The following is a 6000-nucleotide window of genomic DNA, read 5'->3' on the forward strand; positions in this document are numbered from 1 at the left end:
TTGCCCTCTGGGGGCAGTCTCTCCCCACTAGGCCTAGCGTCCATCCCACAGACAGAGGAGTGGGTAGAAAGGCGCCTGAAAGGGAGAGGAGAGGGGGCATGGGATGAAGAACCAAGCAAAGGAGAAAGGGCAAGAGAGGAGGCTGGAGGGGAAGTAAGGGCCCGGGCAGGCACAGGGTGGGGCCCCGGAGAGGGGCCGAGGGCAGGAGGGCGGGAGAGAGCGCCCGGGAGGGAAAGCGCCGAGAAGGGAGGAGGGAGGGACAGGGAGGGAGACCAGCGGCGCTGACACAGCCTCGATGTGTGGAACGGGCTGGGGTTTGGCCCACAGGTCAGGCGTCTGGCAGTATTATGGGATGGAGAGGCCTTAGGAGACAGGGAGAGTATTATGGGCTGGAACAGCCTTAGGAGACTGGGGAATATTATGGGCTGGTGAGGCCCGGATCCAACTGGAGGCGGGAGGAAGGGGTGCGGGGCGGGAAGGGNATTATGGGATGTCGTGTGTGGGAGGGGGAGTGGGGCTGGGGGGATTATTATGGGATGGTGGTGCAGAATGGGGAGGGCCTGAGGAGCTCTTCTCCAGCCCCCCCACCCCTTACTCTCTTTCCATCCTCTCTAAGGTCTGCCTTCTCTCTCAAACGGCCCAAGGGGAACACCTGAAATCCACCCCCCCACGCACACACTTTGAGCACCTCAACCCATCCTAGGCATCTCCCCTGACCAGCAGACACCTCCAGGGTGCTCAGGGGGAAAGGCAGCCCCTGGGGAATGGGAAGAAGACCCCAAAGCAGGGCTGTTGTGACCAGTGGACCACACCTCCCACCTGCAGGGTGTCCCCCTTGGCTCCCTACCCCTTGGGTCACTCTCCTCCCTCTTCTTCCTCCACAAAGTGGGGGCCCTTAATCCTCTTCCCCTCCCCCCTCCCCTCCATTTCCTCTCCAGCTCCCTCCACAGCCGTAACCAGTAAAACAGGCGGCCAGCTATTATGGGATGGCTGCTCCCGGCAGCTCTGCAGGGAGGGGGCGGTCACCGCGGAATGTCTCTTGTGGGTGGCTATTATGGGATGGCCGCCTCTCTTTTGGGGGGGGTGGGGGCTAGCAAGGAGAAAGATTATTATGGGATGTGCCCTGCACAGTTGGGTGGGGCTGTCCTGGGTAGGTGAAGCTCTGGGGAGGTGGAGGGGGGGGTGGGAAGGAAAGGAAGGAAGAGGGAGGGAAAGGAGCTGTGGAGGGTGGGGTGAGCCCTAGAGCCAGACCTGAGGCCTGGCAAGAGTAACTGGCTGGAGAGGTTCTTCTGTGACAGATGTTTGAAGGGGCCCCTGGGGCAGGCTAGAGCTGGTCAAATTTGAACCCCGGACACCTGGGTCCTTTTGCAGCTTGGGAGCTGCACGGTCGCTGAGTCCAGGGCCAGCAGAGTTGGGCTGTCAGTGAGAATGCCAGCGTGCTGGGGTTCTGGCTGAGTGGCACATCAGAGGGAGTGGTGCTCCTGGGTGAACGCAGTACCCAAGTACTCTCATCTCCCTTTGCTTTCCTGGATTTGAGCCTTAGCTCAGGTAAGGGGGTTGGGCCGGGAGGCTTTGCAACCTTGCAGTCAAACCCAGGAAACAGAGGCTCTGTCGGCTCCTGAGGGACAAATGCCTAGCCTGTCACTACCGCTCCCCCTCCCCCACCACCCCAAGCCCTGCGCGACCTGCATCCTGTCTAGCCGTCAGAATGCACTGTCACTGTGGCTTTTCTTCCCTATGTTGTCTTTCCAATCTCCTTTTCTGATACAGCAGGAGAACACTGGTCCCTTAGACCTCTTCTGTGCAGAGTTTCTGGGGCTGACACAAAACAGAGATGTAGAGAGAGCATGTGCTGAAAACTCCGTGAACAACCCGCTCTGAGTGTTATTCTAGGTTCTCCTGTACCATGGGATGGAAACAGAACTCTAAGGTAACCGGCTAGAGAGGCTGTCCCCCTGGGTGCATTAATCAGGAGATTATCCCACCCTTAGTCTCTGTGGGCCAATCATGCTAGTGGTTTATTTATAATTTATCTGGAAGGGTAGCATGGGGCCAGGGTAGGGAGTGGGGGAGCACAGAAGCATAAAGGCCACAAAAGGAATACATAAACACACACATCCTAGCCGTCTCTGGAATTCAAGAAGAGAGAAAGGGATTCGAACATTCTCCTCGGGGTCGTAGTAGGTAGAAGTGGGGAATAAGATGACAAGGGGATACGTGGGTAGAACTCGCAGGGATCGAGGCAGAGAGGGCCGTGGGGAGCAGAAGCTATCAGTGTGTATATCAGGCACAAAGCTGTGACTACCCAGTTATAAAACTGTCTTCCTGGTGTACAGTACGAGCCACTGTAGTAATGTGGTATATATATGAAATGAAAAGGCTGTGGGGCAGATGGAGAAATTACAGAAGGGAATTTGACGCCAAGAGGCAGGCTGGATCCCCTAGAGAAAAGGGGAGAGAGGAGGGCACAGTAGGTATCTGGCAGCTCTGTACACAAAGGAGTTAAAAGAAGGTATACCCACATTATGGTATCTTAAGAGAACTGCCTCTTCTCCCCTAAATGAGGAGTACAAGGTTCATCTTTAGTACTCAGAACAGTCATGGGGGAGGATTTGCACCAATGAACGGGGCCCAATCTTGGTGTCATGAGAACTGAATGGGGAAGACTGTGGCAGCCTTGCAGAATGGGGGAAAGGGTCTGCATACCACATGGATGTAGCCAGAGGATGGTCCAGGGAGTTAAGTCAGGCAGGAGTTGGTGGAAAGATGTATCAGCATCACTTTGCTCTGCTTGGAAGCAAGGGATGGTGAGGTCCTAAAGCAAGCTCTTGCCTCTCCTGAACTTATTTCTCCTTGCCAGATCTCCAGCCCTGGGTTCCAGGGGAGGCCAGAATCCTCTGGCCAGGCCCTTTCTCTAGGAAAGTTGGGATTCGAAAAGCAACACAGAGATGGTGCGAGGTTGATCCTACTCACTTTTGATCAGGAAGGCCCTTCCTAGGAGTAAGTTCAAGTTTCTCTTCAACCTGTCCCAGTCATAGGTCTTGGATTTGTTGACCCAGCACCTAGTAAGGCATCCAGCTGGGCACCATGGGGAATGCAAGGATGTGAAAAATGCACATGAGGGCAAAGACATGCTCTCTGGCTTTGGGGTTTGGGGCAGCCAGGCAGTGGTGATGGGACACTCGTTTTCAGTTGGATCCTGTTTCCCTGGGGATCAGAAAGTGAGAGGTTTATGGGTCCAAGTTCTCTGAGAGCTAAAGGGTTTTAAGATTGGGCTCTTGGACTTTCTAGGTCTGGGTCCCCAAGGTACCTGCAGGATAGACTCAGTTAGGGAACGGAAGGTATATGTTGGAAGGCTACCTGGTGGCATAATTGAACGAAGAAGGCATTATGGAATGTTGACTTGTACCGGGAGGAGGGAAGATGATGAATATTGTACATCAATGGGGTTTGTTTTGGGATGGAGATTGGGGCAGCAACAAGGTGAGGATGGGGGCAGTTGTAAGTGTGAGACTTCAGGATATAAACAAGAAAGTGGCCAAAAAATACAGAATATGGAGGGTAAGCAGAATTTGGTGTTCAAAAATGAAGTATCTCAAGGAGGAGGCACATGGGGCACCTAAGTGACTCAGTTGGCTAACCGTCCCATTCTTGATTTTGGCTCAGTTCATGATCTCATGGTTTGTGAGTTCGAGCCTTGCATCAAGCTCTGTGCTAAGCATGGATCCTGCTTGGGATTCTTTCCCTTTCCCTCTCTCTCTAACCTTCCCCTGCTTGCTTTCTGTGTCTTTCTCAAATTAAAAAAAAAAAAAGGAGGCACATGATATTATAGGATTTCAGTATTAGAAACACTGGATAGATGAACATTTGCTTTCCAATCAAAATCCCTTACAGATAGGAGATATCTTGACTACCCATCTATTATAACTCCTTTTGGAATACCTTCCACCCTCTAGGAGGACTATCAAGAATCTCTACTGCATATGATCTCTTCTCTCTCTCTTTTTAAGTTTATTTATTTATCTTGAGAAAGAGAGAGCATGCGTGCGAGCAGGAGAGAGAATCCCAAGCAGTCTCTGCATGTGCAGAGCCCGACTTGGGGCCTGAACTCATGAACCATGAAATCACTACCCAAGCTGAAATGAAGAGTCGGATGCTTAACTGACTGAGCCACCTCAATGCCCTGGGATCTGATCTCTCCTGAGATCAGTTGCAATTTGTTTTATTCTCTGTAACAGGAAATTGGAAAATAGCACTCGGTAGTTCTCCCTGGACAGCAGACATTCTATCTTGTCTCATAGTTTGATGGATTGTTTATGTTTCTTGAAGGGAGGCATCTGGGGTCCTTGCTTCCCCATGGTGCCCGGCTGGGTGCCTTACTAGGTACTGTGTCAACATCTGTTGGATGAACATGAATAGCAGCGAGTGAGTAGAGGCAAAGCAGGTCTTGGCTCTTGGTCTCTATGCAGCAGGATCCTCATCATGGTGATCCTCACCAGGATCATTCACATCATGGTGGAATGTTCATCCATAGGAGTGACCCACGTGCGTTGAATGGATTACCTGAGCTGGGGGAGGCAGGGTGAGGCGGGAGGAGGACTGCTGGAATGTTGAGAAATTGTCTAAAGACTCTTTTCTAAAGATAGGAGTTTATAATTATTATGGGATGCTGTGGGGTGAATTAAACTTTATGTAAATGGCTCATCTGGCTAGCATGATATTTGATTGGTCTTACTCAAAATTTAAGAGCTGGAGGTAAGTATCTGGAGAATAACTGGATTTTGGTGGGATTGGGTGGGACCCTAGGTTGACTCTCAGTTCCTGAGTGTCTGGAAATGGTGGGATGAGGGAAGGTGGGGTTTATCCTAGACAGCAAGAGGCTCTATGCCAGGATACTGCTTTGGCCCAGAAAGGGATGAAGGAGTGTACAAGTTGGGGCGGGCACAGGGCAGTGTGGGTAGCCTGCTTCACCCTTGTGGCTCTGGGTGTTAGAACAGACTGACAGCCAGTGGAGGTGGGGGAGGTATGACTATGAATATTATGGGATGCCTGGCTGGAAAGGTATAGGGGTGGTGGCTGGAGGTGAAGCACTATGGGATGTGAGGCTGGGTTGTGCTGGGAGTATTATATAGTATGTCTGGTGGACCACAGTCTCCTTGACATTATTATGGGATATCAGGGTGTGGGTGGGGGAGTACAATTATGGGATATCTTTCCAGTGTTAGAGAAAAGGAGATTAGATGACCATCTCTGTAGGGTGCTGATCATTATGGGATATCTCTTTGACAGGGAAGAAGTGGTTATCATGAGCTGTGGAGCTAGAATCAATGTATGAAGGCTGAGGGTGCTGGTGTGAGGATCTAGACCCTAGCCTGAGCTGCCCTCAGCCCCTGCAGGCTAGGGGGTCGGTTATTATGGGATGCCAGTATAGAAAGTAGGAAACTGATTATTACGGGATGTGTGTGGGAGGAGGCCGAAGTGTCCGTTGTTGTAATGTAGTGGGGGGGTGAGTTTCTGACTATTATGGGATATCAAACTGGGGGTGGATGAAGAGTGGTTATTATGGGATGTCTGTGGGGGATGGGGATGAGTATTATGGGATGTGAGGCTGAAGTGCTGGGAGGGGTGCTTATTATGGGATGGCCATGAGAGGGAGAGGTGACGAATTATTATGGGATGTCAGCATTAGGGCCAAGAGTGAAGAAGTTGGCAAGGGATGGCTATTATGGGATGTCTGAGGTGGGGAAAGGGTTAGTTGCAAAAGGTTTGCAATATTATGAGATGTCAACAGCCTTGGCATATAGGTGTATGGAGTGCGTGTGTGTGGGGGGTGGTGTGTGTGTGGTGTGTGTGTGTGGGGGGGGGTGTCCGTGTGTATTATGGGATGGCCAGGAGGTGGGTGGTTGCCCGGGTGACACGCGCGCGCGCGCTCGAAGGGGGCGTGGCCAGTGGTTGCCTGAGCGACGAGGGGGCGGGGGTTGCCCGGGAGACCTAAGGAGA

The sequence above is a fragment of the Crocuta crocuta genome, unplaced genomic scaffold (genome assembly GCF_008692635.1).
Source record: "Crocuta crocuta isolate KB4526 unplaced genomic scaffold, BGI_CrCroc_1.0 scaffold72, whole genome shotgun sequence".
Taxonomy (NCBI): domain Eukaryota; kingdom Metazoa; phylum Chordata; class Mammalia; order Carnivora; family Hyaenidae; genus Crocuta; species Crocuta crocuta.